General features: G+C 39.2%; 1 long non-coding RNA gene across 1 annotated transcript; it reads left to right on the plus strand.

Annotated features, from left to right (window-relative positions):
- The first annotated feature begins 9,674 nt into the window (after positions 1 to 9,674).
- Positions 9,675 to 13,863, plus strand: LOC122968750. Its single transcript, XR_006398880.1, has 3 exons — positions 9,675 to 9,766; positions 10,104 to 10,175; positions 13,015 to 13,863. It is a non-coding gene; the product is annotated as an uncharacterized LOC122968750 (long non-coding RNA).
- The last annotated feature ends 500 nt before the right edge of the window (positions 13,864 to 14,363 follow it).

Genomic DNA, 14,363 nt, shown 5'->3' on the forward strand with positions numbered 1-14,363 from the left:
CTTGCTCTCTTTATTCACTCAATAGCTCGCTCGACCACCACTGCTCTCACTCTGGTGTCGAACCAGGGAGGAGGAGCCAACAAATCCTGCATAGTATACCTTTACATTAATGTTTAAATATTCTTAAGCTTCATCTCTTACCTTGAACGGATAAATCTGGTGGTATGTTTCTGCATATGTGTGTGTGTGTGTGTGTGTGTGTGTGTGTGAGGCTAATGTGTGCAATGTGTCTCTATCACATTATTGTCATGCTGGGGAAAGTCCGATGGAACACGCAGGATGTACAGCATGTGATACTGTGACAGTAGTACAGTCGAATACTGTTTGACAACCACAGTACACTTAACTGTGCTGTAATGACTCTAAAGGCCAAAATACTGCAGTTGCCATATATGTTGCTGTGTAGAACATATTTTTTTACTGTTACAAAGCTTAAAGAAATAGGTCATCTTTTTAGGAATGCATATTTTAGATGATTCATGGTTTTTAAATTTTACAGAAATGTAAAAAAAGACGTTGACATGAGTTTGATACTGATCTTTTCACCTCACAATCGGAAAGCAAATAAGTAAATTCCAGGATATTGAACTATTCCAGGGACTGTCCTCCCACGAAAAATGGGAACATCAGTTGTAAAAAATGATCCCTCTTGTCCATTGAGAGAAAACTGAGAAGTCGTGTGATGTTGTTATAGAGCCACAAAGTTTGCAGATGAAGGAGGTTGGGGGGTGGACGGATGGGTCAACAAAATTCTGTACTTTAAGATAAAGATTGCTGCTCAGTTCGTGCTTCCTACGACAGTCAATGTTGGTTTCTAACGTCAATCAAACAGTTATTATTACTGTAACCATGATAATGAAGATTTCATTTCATTTTAACCCAAACAGTGATCTTTCCCAACACTAACCAAGTCATTTACATGCCTAAACCTAACCAAACCTTAACCTTAACCATCAGGACAAGGTGTCATTTTGGATTCAGTGATTTGTAACCGTTTTGGAAGACAATGACAAACAATGTTGTCCTGCCAATAGGGCTGTCAGATCAGAAAGCTGATATGGCCGATGACAAATTATGTGTTTTGTCATTTAGTTCAGTGGACGTGTTGTTCTTTGAATACATAATCAATTCTGTATTACAATAAATAATTCACAAAAAACAGCTGCAAACTAAAACAGGAGTGAAGAAGAAAATGGGAGGTTAGCATACTTCCACACGTCAGCTGAACAATGCTTCAAAAAAATCCAGTAACCTCTGCTTTGCATTAAAAAGGCATCTTGGCACAAAGTGCTGCAAGGTGATTAATGAATAATGTTGGCAAGCTGTGGTTAGGCTTTCTGGGAAATCAGTGACACAGATCGAGACCTGATCTGTCATCTAACATGAATGTTTGGATCACTTTGGCCTTCTTATTCTGCCTTTCTTTCTTTTAAAAAACTTCTCCCCCAGTGTAACACATTGTTTAGAGGTGTTGGTTAATGTTGCTAATCACTTTACAGTCTTTTTAAAGATAAAGCATTCTTACAGTATCCTTAGTAAGTACTTTCCTTCCTATTTCTCCATATAAAGACAACTTTGCAATTGTTTTTTTTTTTTTTTACATTTAAAACCATTATACAGTACTTCCTATTGCAGTTCAACTAAACTTCCCCTTTTAATCTTGCCATCTCCTTACACATGTATGCACACTTCCTCTCTTTCTCTTTTACTCTCTCTTTCTTTTTTGTCTCTCCAACTGATCCTTCCTCTCCCCTGTTAACCCTTGCCTGTCTGGAATGCTTAGACCACATCCCACCCCCGCCCCCTCCCCCCCTCCCATCCCTGTCTTTACTGCATGCTGTGGGAGCAAGAGGCGGTGACATGTCACATAAACAAAAGGGGAAAAAATGGGCCACATCATGCGGAGGTGCAGTGCAGAGAGTCGCAGAGAGTTAGCCATTGCTGCACTGGAGGCCTCCGTTTGATGTGCATGCACGGAGAACGGTGACCTAGTTCGGCAGTGACATGTTTATGGCTGATGAGCACAGGCCAGTGATTTCGCTCGCAGAGATTGCACCCTTGCTTCAGGGCCCTCTCATTTGGAGCACTTGGGCTTGAAACCCTTCCAAGAGACGAGACATGATTCTTGTTGGGTGGAACCTGAATACTCCTCCTTCATGCCGGCCCCCATGTCTCCTCTTGCTTTCTCCGTCTTCATGTCTCTATCTTAACCTCTCTTACATTTTTGAAGCAGAATCAATCTCCATATCTACCATATTAATCATTTTGTTAGGTCCTCGCCGATTGTTTTATGAATTAAATTGTATAAATGAAACTTTTTCTCAGATGTTATTCTGTATATTAGGCTCACTTCTCCCTGTTCATCCCCATGTAGTTCCTTTCCTAAGTGCCTGTGCAGGCAAGACCTCTCCTGACTTGAATTATTAATTTCCCCCTCAACATGAGACAAATGCATCAGGCTGCTTTTCTTAGTTGACATACTTGAACGGTAAACCCAGTAACCCTTCCGTTGCTGTTTTTCTTTTTGTTATCAAAATATATGTTTTCTTTTTGCATTACACTACAGGAAATAGCGATACCAATTGCCCTATTCCTCCGTTATTTCAAAATTATGAATAATGCTCACTTCACGAGTTCATGGGTTCAAGAGCAATAATAAGTCCTAATTCCTATGGCCGCCATTTCATGGTGTCCAAGGCCATGTGTGAGCAGCCACAGGGCCTACATGACAGCCTGAGTGTATTCATTTTTCAGAATTAAAGCCTCTGATGAAGAGGCCTGCTCTGTAATTACAGGCAACTCCACAGCCACTCTTTGTGAGATTCATGTTACCAGGGCAACAAGCAAATTAAATATGTCTCCAAGGAGAGTAAATATACCCTTGCTCTATAAGTGTAATCTTGTTTGATGTGACTGCCACGACGCTCTCCCTGTGAGGGAGGTAATAATTCACATAGATTGGATGGGTTGAGGGCCGAGGAGAGCGAGCCCACTGTGTTACTCTGTCAAGCAATCAGTCAGAAAACGGGAAAGACATTTTGTCCCAGTATGAGCTTTTCCTTTTGACATTACACAGTTACAAAGCCAAAATGAATGATAATTCCATGTGGTTGACTTGGACTCAGGATCAATTTCCACTTCTGTTCCCTTGTATGCAGCAGGGATTTATTTGACCAGCAGTGGCAGGGTTGAAATCTTTACACCGTCATGAGAAAACTAGCCAACACAATGAAACCTCATTGTCAAGACTATTTGATATTTACTGATATGTTTCAGGCTCTAGGGATGGCAATGTTGGTCTGTCCAGACTGCAAATATCTCAACAGCTACTGGATGGATTGCTATGAAATATGGTAGACATCCATGGTGCCCAGAGGATGAATCCTAATGACTTTGGTGATCCTGTGAGCTTTCCTTCAGCTTTTTTTCCTTCCACTTTTATGGATTTGAGTGAAATGTCTCATCAACTATGTGATGGATTGCCATGACATTTGGTTCAGACTAAGCAGCAACTACTGTGAGACCGAAGCCAATGCAGAAGTACCTTAAAGTGCAGTCGTCAGCCACTAGATGCTGGCTCCAACTGACTCCCATTCAAAAAGCGTCAATTTCTCTCTAGAAATACTGAGTCTTTATGGTTTCAATCACTAAGTTTCGGCCCTCTAATTGCATTTTGTAATTTATTGCTCTGTTAATAAGATTTGAAGACTTACAGTAGCTTTGATGTCTGCCTGTGGGTGTTGATTGACAGCTGTGACAATCGGCTCACCTGCTGCTCTCCCCGGCTCAGGGACTCACACCGAGTTGGACTATTGTTGCAATATTTCAGTTAGTTTAATGTTACTTGATTACGATAACTGCCCTGTTAGCACAATTTAGCTAAAGTAGCCATTGTTAGCCATCTACGTCCTTCTTTATATATAGTTTATGGTTCAGACATTCATGCCCCCCTCAGGATGATGTAGTGATCCTGTAACTTTTGATCTAGCGCCAGTTCAAAATGTGTCCCAATACTTTGATGTACGACCAAATACCTGCAAACTATGAAACATTTTAGCTTCAGCTGTACTCTTTTGTTTAGTGCTAATTAGCAAATGTTAGCATGCTAACACGCTATAAGATGATGAACATGGTAAACATTATACCTGATAAAAACCAGCATGTTGACTTTGTCATTGTGTTTTTTTTATTCTATTCTACATTTTATTAATTTTCTTTTGATCCTCATAATTACAGTATGTCTGTTGTTTTATTTGATTGTAATTGTCAACTCTCTATAAAGCACTTAAGTCAATATTTGTTGTTTTTAAATGTGCTCTATACATCAACTTGACTTGTTTTCTTAACTTAACTGTAGCTATATTCATGTGTAACTGCCTCGGGACATTACAAGCATTAGAAGCGTGACGCTGCTTGAAACACATCGCATGAATTTAACCCTTTAGCTTTGCTTTAGCAGATGACTTTGCAGTTAAGAATATGAAATTGTCATCAACAACACTGGGTTAAAGTATTTGTGGATGATGTATAGTCCACGTAATATTTCATAGGAAGTGTAAGAACATTAGTCTGAATAAACTCTGCCGTGGATAATCCCAGGATGTCCGCAGCGCTCAGCACAGAACACACACTGTTCTGTTCCTCTCTCTCCCTCTACGCTGACAGCGAGGATCTGTCCAGCTATTTCTCACCTGCATTTCAAATTCGTCATCGACACACAGCACAGGTTTCAAAGTGTCGATTTGAATTACATGAGGGGGCTATAAGATCTGGCTGCAAATTGAATTTCCTGGCTGAGACTCATTCATCTCCCTGTCACTGGCTCTGCAGGTCCGCTGTTACATTTTCAGTAAGATTGTAAGAAACATTGTCTTACCGACTTAGTCTGCAGCTTTCTGTCTGCAGTGGATGCATATGTTACTGTTTAAAATAGACTCAAGATATAATCATGTACAATGAAATGCATGCTAGTTCATATCTTCTGTAAAATTGGATAAACAAGCGTCCAAACATTTATTGTAGGTGATAGATTATCTTGCGTTTGTACATCCCTCTGCCGTGATGTTTATCACCACAGCCCATTGTCACTGATGTTTCATTGCATAACAAGGACTGACGTGCTTAATTTCAGTTTATTTCAAAGATGATTTAAAGGGAATATCTAATTAGCCAGAGGAATGTAGAGGTTTTAAAGAACAGAAATAACAACAGAACAGCTTTTATGAAAAGTAGTTTCTCATAAAAGACCCTGTAATAATAGTCATTATCTCTTTTTTCCACATTCAATCTCATGAGAATAAAATTCAGAAACATATGCTGACAAGAGGGTTAGTCATATCAAAGGCATTCTTGTGTGCAATATTGGATATATTCAATATGGAAATAATAAAGTGGTCTTAATATGATCTTAACATATGTGGTTGTTAGGATCTCATGTTGCTACTTGAGGTGAGAAAATGTCGTTTCAGGAAATAAGAAAAAGACAGAATCTGCTCTGGGTAGGCTTACTGTGAGATATTGGTTTCTTGCATGTGGGAACATGTCTAGTGTTATGGCTCGAGTCCAAGGTCAGAGATAATGTGAGTATCTATCAACCCAAAATATCCCCGGTTTTTATTTTCATTCTAGGAATATAACCTCTATTACTATACGACCCTTAAATTTATGACACAAGAAGGCAAACTTGGCACTTACTATGCTGCGCTTATACACGTTTGGGCCAACTCTGACAGCAGATGGCAAGGGAATCAAAACACCTCAAGAGGAAGACAGCAGGAAGAACAAAACACAAGAGAAGAAGAGAAGTGAGGCCTTGGACGCCGCACTGAAAGAGAGGGTCCGGGCTCTAGAGACCAGTTAAAGCAACACTGTGAGCAATGACCTGCTACTTTCATCTGGGCTACACATCTCGTTCCCACCACAAGGTATCAGTGTGCAGGACATGATGGAGAGGGCGCTGCATTGTGTATAAGGCCGACCATCTGGCATCATAAAAAAAAAGCTGGGAACGGAGAGGCCCCACAGAGTTGTCCATCACATGAGACAAACACAAGCTACATTGAATAGTAGTTGTCAAGTTCGACTTGTGGGTTTGTTTCTGCACCCATCTCTGTCAAATGTATATAAATGTATGACATATTAGCTTTCAAAGACTTGTTGATATGAGCAGGTGATTTGAAGTTGAAGTAGAAGTTGTTTCCTAACAAACACTATGAAATCCATCCCCTATCACCATTTGTATCCTCATTATCCTCCAAACCTTAAAGGAATAGTTTGTTATTTTAGGCGATACACTCATTGCTTTCTTCCTGAGAGTTAAAGACTTTCCTCTTCCTGTTTTCATGAATTATCTTGAACTCAGGGGTGTATACAAAAAAATGTATCCAATCAAATGTGACTTTGGGCGACTCATCATCATATAAAACCATAATTGTTGCTTGTGTGGGTTGTTGTAGCTAGCAGAGCAGCATCATAGAGGGGACTATGTTATATCAGTGAGCCAAAACTTTCTCATTCTTTGAAAATAATGTAGCTGAGGTCTAATGAATTCGTCTATCCTTCGTCGCTCTCCTCCTGTCCTGTCAACATGGCTGAGGGAAGTGTGTGTGAAAGCCAAACAGTCCTCTGCAGTTCCTGTATTCACTATGCCAAGACCATTTTTTTTTGAGGTCCAATAAAATATGAAGGATTTGATTTGACTTGTTATTGTATACCGCTCGCATATTTAGTTTCATTGGGAAATATGTCACAGTACAGAAGCTAAAGACACTCTGTTTCACTGTGATGTTGGTATAATATGTAAGAATTATGTAAGAATTTTAGTGAAAAACATTCAAAAAATAACTAAAACTATCAACAGAATGTGAAGATATAATAACATGAGACCTTCCCCAACTTTCTCATTTTCCTATAACAGCCTGTGTACTCATTTCTATGTAAAGGACTCGGGATGGTTTGGCTGGGAAAATCCAAAGGATGTGACATTTATGCAAACTCCAGAGTACCTTGCATCCCATCCACCTGCAGCACCAACAGGGTGCAACACTAGCTAACATTAGCTTAGTAATGGAGTCTGCTAACATCTGACCCCGAGCTAGCTTTCTTCCTATGGGACAGATAAGCTAACATTACTGCAAAGCACATGAAATATATTGTGATATTGTGGTTTTAGCTGGCTAATGTTAGCGCCACTGCTTGCTCATGCTGATGGAGTGCGAGCACGAGCAACAGGATGACGACTGCAACTCACTTAACGGCCACCGGTGTCATTAATGAGAAGGAATTTCTGATTCTTACATAGTTCACCTTTAAATGATAAGATCATTACCATTCACAAAATCCACCTACCAGCAACTCTAAAACTCACCAATTAATGTGTTATATCTTGTTTGTTTTATCTGTACAGAAACTGAAATGTAAAAACCACAATTTGCAGTTTTAGTGGGGGTTATGTGCTGGATTATTTCTTAGCCAGGAGTGATGACTTCCTGAAGTCGACGACACCCAGACCTTCATACCTGCTAATTTAGCCCGTTCACTAGTGCTGAAATAAGACAAATTAATCACCAACAATTTTAATATTGAATTAAGCAATTTAAGTTGAAAAAATGCCACCCTTCTCTGGATTCAGCTTCTTAAATGTCAGGATATGTTGCTTGACTCTGTTTTATATCATATATATAAATGGAACATCTTCGGGGTTAAGACTGTTGGTTGAACAAAACAAACAATGTGAAGACGTCACCTCGGGATCTGAGGGATTGTAATAGGCCCCCCCACCCCCCCCTTTTTTCTGACATTTTATATACTAAACAAGTAACTAATTCATCAAAAAGATTATTTGCATATTAATCAATAATAAAAATAATCCTTAGATGCAGATGCAGCTCTTATATATCTATATATCTTATATAGAACATGATCCTCAAAAATGTAACACTGTGTTAACTTGACATTAACACAGCTGCAAAGACGTTGGTTTGTTAAGGCTGAGGTTGGATTTTATTGACATGTAAAAGGTCCCTGCTTTGAATATTTTATGAGGAAGAACTGAGGTACAGATTGTTTGCAGAGATATTTTTCTGATTTGCAGAAACATTGTGTGCTCTGGACAAAATTGCACGCCAATGCAGGATTGAATTTGAAATGTCAATTGTTAATTCCCAGAGGGGCCGATCCATTAAATTAAACATTCTGTGAGCTAAAAGAAATTGACTTCATATCTAGCACTAGCCAGTTCACTTAGTGTCTAGTCTGGCTTCATCATGCATGCCAGGACAGGTCTATATGACTGGAGGCTCAGTCTGTGTATGCATCCGGAATAGACTCATAAAATTGGATAGAGCATTGTTTGACATGTAATATTAATTTAGCAGTGCAGTTCTCTGCCAGGGCGTGACTGACATTTATGAACATCGCTCTGAGGCATTTTATCATTCTAGGAAGTGATATAAAAAATATTGCAGCTCATTGTCCCTGTCTGATCATGACACCAATCTCATACCTCCCCAGGTGAGTTTAAGTCTCTGAGACTTCTGCAGGGCAGGAAATAATGTCTTAATATCTATAAAATAATGAGAAAGATGTCCAGATTTGTGTCCAGTGGGCAATGTAGTTATGTTAAAGGAAAAAAAAGAACAATTTTTGAAAGTTATCCCATGGCCCTCTGTCTACTGCTGTCACCATGTTTATGGTCTTACTCAGTTTATACCTGAAAATGTTTCATCTTCTCTCTAGAATTAGATATCCTGTCTGTCACCCTTCTCCCGTCCAAACTCATTAAGAAACTCCTCTCTCATATTAGGACCCCCCTAACAGCACAGCAATATCATATACAAATGCTCCTCAGTAAAAGATGATGTAGTATCATATTACAGCTGAATTTTAAGAATCTTTTCTGCAAAAGATTGTGGTTTTCATTAGATGTTAAAGATACCCTCCATACATGTCTTAAGACATATGAAAATATTCTGCTTTGAAGAATAATTTGTGTCTGATCTGTTTTTTTTTCCCATAAAAAGGTTCAATCACCTGGTTAGAAATGCTTAAAATGGCATGCGCTCCTTCTGCCTCATTAAAAATGCAGAATCTATGAAGAAGCGAATATTTTTAATTTCAAAAGTTAAGTGAAAAGTCCATTCTCAGCGTTTTTCTAGGATACGGGTTACAATGGGTTTGTTAGTCAGTTGGTGTTATTGATAATAAATCAACTTTATCTGTCTCTGGTGAGTCTTTTTTGAGAATTTCTTGTGATAAAGGGTTACAAAAATAATAAGATAAATAAACATATGTGACCCTGGATGGAGCTCAATCAATAGCATAAATGCTGGACAGACACTTTACTGTTACACGTTGAAACTGCTTCTTTTTGTCTTTACAGCTTACTAATAGATCATTGGAATGCAGATCAATATAATCAGTTAATTGTTACTGACTTCATGCATTCATCTGTGTAATATAGTTGAGACAGTGTTGTGGGGGGTTTTTTGGGTTTTTTTTGCAGCCTTGTGTTTTCTTCACATGAATCCCCCCGTGCGCCACAGGAAATGTTATTAGCGATAAAAATCAGTGCAACGTTGAGTGATGCCTCCATGTAAAATCTAATTATCATAGTTCTGAATGGCTTTGGTCCGAAGCCCGAATCAATCTTTATATATTTTTACTGTGCTGTTTCTCAGATAACACAAGGCTGTGCAGTGTTTGTGTCCATGTCTTGCCAAAATATACATATTGGAAACAGATAAGAAAAAAAGACATGCACAGGAAGGTAAGTTTGGCATTTACCTCATCTGATAACCTGCTTCTTGATTAAATCCTAAAACAGATAATGTGAGTGGGAGGCTTTTCAATACAAACTCCTCTGGGAACATTGGACCATGTTCTTGTCAACAAGCAGCATGAGTCATCCATTAAAGAGAAACGCTTTCCTGCAATCTGTCGAGTTCAAAATAGACTGTGTTATTACAGATGTGAGATTTATTTATAAAGGCTTTTAATGCAAGCTTGTTCAATAAATGCAAGTTCAGATGGTAAAACATCTGCCATACATTAGGTTTCTTCTCTCTAAAAAAAAGAACCAACAGCTATTGTGTCTTCGCTTGCAGGTTGTTGTATTTCGACGATGTCACTGTCCTCTCTCCGTCCAGATGCTACACACATCAGGCCAAGAACAAAAGGTCTGAAATCTGTTTTAAAAGATGTCATGCTAACCTCTGGTTTCTATCCCTGCAGTCTATTCATCCCATGTAAAATCACCAACTTTCTGCTTTTTCCCTGCACTTCAGCGATAGTTCAGGAAAAGGACCTTGCATGAAATATTTAGATAGGCTTCCAGCATATTTGGGTTATGCAGTGCTGTGTTCACAGTATGGGTTTCACATGCAAATTTCATAATACTTAGTCATGAATTTACCATTTTCTTAGATTATTGATGAGGTTAGTGCTGTTAAAGGATAGATATGATGACAGAGTGATGGAGGACAAAATCCACAGTCCTCAGTCTGAGCAAAAATGTATCTAAAAGTTTATCTGAGTTAGTCAAATAAAGTGGATATCTTCCACAGTTACAGAGTTTTTGGTAGAAAAAAAAACCCTATTTGTGTCTCAACAGACAATGTTTTTCTGTTCAGCAACAAATTGAAATGGAATTTGGCACTAAAGTTACAGAAACTTTGAAATATATTGAATTGATTTGACTAATTTGGACGGTTGAAGCCTCATATTAGCTTCAAATAAACTTTTAAATGCATTTTTGCTCAAAACAAGGACTGTGGATTTTGTCTGGAATCACCTACATTGAAAGTGCATTAACAGGAGGGATGATTACAGCAAGAAAACAAACCTAACTGACCTAACTGTTGTTTTAGGACAGACTAGAAAACAACAAAAACTGTGTTAGTGAAGCTCATAGTTCATTGCTCAGTTTTTTAGTTGGTGGTAGTTTTCAGAGGCATGGTTGTGTTGTGCTGGATGGCTTACAGTAAGTCTGTCTCGTTCCTTTTGCCTTGCAAGTTTTGAGCCCAAACCTCACGGTCCAGCAGGCTGTGCCCAGCTGAATTACTGAGCTATTGCTTCCCTGGCAACCAAACACCATACATGTCCCTGGGAGCACTAGGCACCAGAGGTGGCCTTTAGTGTCTGTATCCAGGGAATGTTCTCCTTAATCTTTTCAAATGAATCCTAAGGGTCCTTGTGATTCACTATTTGGCTTTCACTCGACATCAGCTTGCCTCGGGTGACCTTACAAGTGTGAATTAGTATAAGTAATCCTTTGGAAATGGCAACAGTATGTTTGCTTTTATCTCTGTGTGTACAAGTAATCATTTGGAAATGGCTACATGTTTGCTTTTATCTTTGTGGTAATAAAACTTTACTGATGATACTGATGCACACATTCTTCTAATTCGTTTACTTTGTCACATCTCAGTCAGAGACATTTACGTCAAAGAAGTGACTATTTATTGTAAGTGGTTTCACAGACTTGGTGAAAACAGCTCTGCTCTTTGTTGGAGCTCTTAAAGAATCAGGGCAGCAAGGAGTATTCTGCTGGAGAACTTAACACCCGCAACACTTATATACATGAACATAGACCTTAGAACCAGATAACAATACCAAAACTTCAACAACGTAAGGAGGACATTGGGTTGGTGGAGCAAATTGTGGGAGCAATCAGTATTGGAATTAGAGAATCAGCAGAGTCAGTGTTGGGTTATGCTTGATCAGAATCTTATGATGTGTAGTCAAAAGGGTTTATAGGGTTTATAAGTTCCTGGAAGGCATTCGTAGTGTTGCACTTTGGTTGTTCACATGAAAAGTGACAGTGAGATAGTTTGTGTCAAGAATGGAAAAAGAGCATCAGAGAAGGAAACTCAAAGAGCACTAGAGAGGAGAGGAAAGGTCAAGTCCTGGCTCCTTCCTCACCTCCACACAGGTGGCAAATCATGGCCTGAGGTTGGTGTGAATGTCAGATCGTCGGCTTTGTAAAGTTACAGAAATAGCCGTAGAGAGCACTTAGGATACAGTATCAGCTATACAGATATATACATCAACATATAGCTTAGCGAGGTAGCAACACCAAAGCTTCAATGACTTAAGGAGGAGGTTTGGGTGTTGGAGGGAGTAAAAATGATCTAACAGTTTATAAAGACTACTTGTATGAATATGATTGGCTGCTACTAGTCAGCTGGTAGCCAAACAGATGATGCATCAGTAAGCCAGTATAGTTATTGTGACATCTGACACTGATCAGTTGACATGAGAGTGACTTCAGTGCCTGAACTCTTTGCTTCAAATTATCCAGCATGCACACAGTTTCCAAAGAATAAGGACACAGCTCTTTGCATCTTTGTCCGCCACACAGGGCCACTTGTAATGAGAGAGTGAACACGTCTCCACCAAGCTGATTATTGCACAAGCCTATAATCTGTGAACATCTGCAGCTTGACAAGTCGGTCGCCACTGGTCTCCACAGTGTGAGAAATCTGACAACTGCAGATTTGTATACTTTTGCTTATAAGAATGACTTCAAATTGAACTGTAGATATAGATATAGAAGTATGATGCATTATCAGTGGACTACATTATGTGTATGACAAGCTCAGTGCATCGTTAAGAAGATGAACAGGCAGGATGCAACAGCCCGTGCAAGTGTTGGTGGGAGAATGAGTTGCATCTGGAGAGCTGAACCTTGCATGACAAAACACTGTAGCTTAACTAGCTGAAATTTACTATGAAAATACATCCAAATGAATCGCTCCCAGTGCTGAGCGAGGTAAATATGACTTAATGAAACAAACCATTAGAAGCAGACATGTCTTCCAGTCCATATCTCCATATCTAAATAGCATCTGTGCTCCTAGAAGATTGAAATCTACAAACGTAATCGAACATAATGAGATCTCCACCGAACCTGACATCTGATGCAATATATAATATATGCAAGCATCTGCTCAACACGAATGTGAGGGGTAAAGCGTGTTAAGGTGTTTTATCTGCTGTATTTTTCCTCTTCAACAGTAGTTCATTGTTGAGTTGGTTCTACATCCTGAGCTGATGAAGTGAGCAGCTGTAAGCTACGTGTTCCTGTGACAGTTAAGACTGTGCCATGCTGGCAGCCCAAGTGAGGCAAATCCAGTCTATTCCAATTATACAGTGGAGCGCTTTACTCCACTTACTGAAGTAAGTGCATTACCCACTAATCAGTGCCTGGCTGTACTTGTTAGTGCATGACCTTCCCTCATATTCATGCCAAAGTAAGTGCTTCTGGAAAATTAGCTTGCATTTCCCAATCACAGTGATTTCTCTTATTCATATGCAGAGGAGTATGTATTTTTAGAATTTGTTGCTTTGAGAGAAAAAGATTGCCATGGAAAAATCTGCATGTTTTTCTGTTTTCTGCCTGTAGCACACATAAGAGCACACATTAGCATATGCACAGACCTGCATTAGTAAAAAGGAGCCCGGTGGAGTTTTCACTCTTTTCTCACCGAAAACACATTTTATGCTTCTCTAAGGTCTAACAAACATGATGAATGCATTTCATACCTCATTAAACATTTGCAAAGACTTTTCTTGAATGTTTTAGGTGCAAATTGTTTAGGTTCCAACGATTCCTCCGAATGAAATGAGCAAATACGTTGCTTGACTGTGCTTTCCAAAAAAAAAAAAAGCTGTTTTATGATGTGACAATGCTGTGGTTGAGGTCTGGTTAGGTTTAGGCACAAAAACAACTTGGTTGGGTTTAGGGAAAGCTCATGGTTTGGGTTAAAATGATTATTTTGTAAACACGTGGTGTGGTTAAAGTTAGGTGACCTTCATCGTCATGGCTACAATAATAACCATGGGGTTATGGTTAGGGGATGATTGTAGATGTGGTTTTTAAAAAACTGTCCTGACTGGTGGTTGGAAATGGGAAACGAACAGCGGTCTCCTGTTACAAAATCCGCTGTTGGGTTAATACCTCCAACCATCCCGACCTCCTCTGAATGTGGAAAATTGGAAAACTTTTATATACGTCATCTGAACTACAGCACTGCTCGGTGTCATCATTACTAGATGGTGTCTGTGACTCAAATGTAGCCACTATATGTCACTTTTAGGTGACTTGCCATTATTTGTGACAGCTAGCATTACCAAAATATGCCATCAGAATACAGTCAAATTAACTATTATAGCTAACTGTGCTACAAGCAAAGAATCTTGACTTCCTGACACAATCAGCCACCTTTATGTTGGTACAAAATCCTGTCTGCAACTTATAGAATAGTTTGACATTTTGGGAAACAGACGTATTTCCATTCTTGCTGAAATTGATGTTTCTGTTAATTCCTTGCATGCGCCTACTGCTACTGTTTCCTCTATCGCTG

Source organism: Thunnus albacares, chromosome 18 (genome assembly GCF_914725855.1).
Source record: "Thunnus albacares chromosome 18, fThuAlb1.1, whole genome shotgun sequence".
NCBI lineage: Eukaryota > Metazoa > Chordata > Actinopteri > Scombriformes > Scombridae > Thunnus > Thunnus albacares.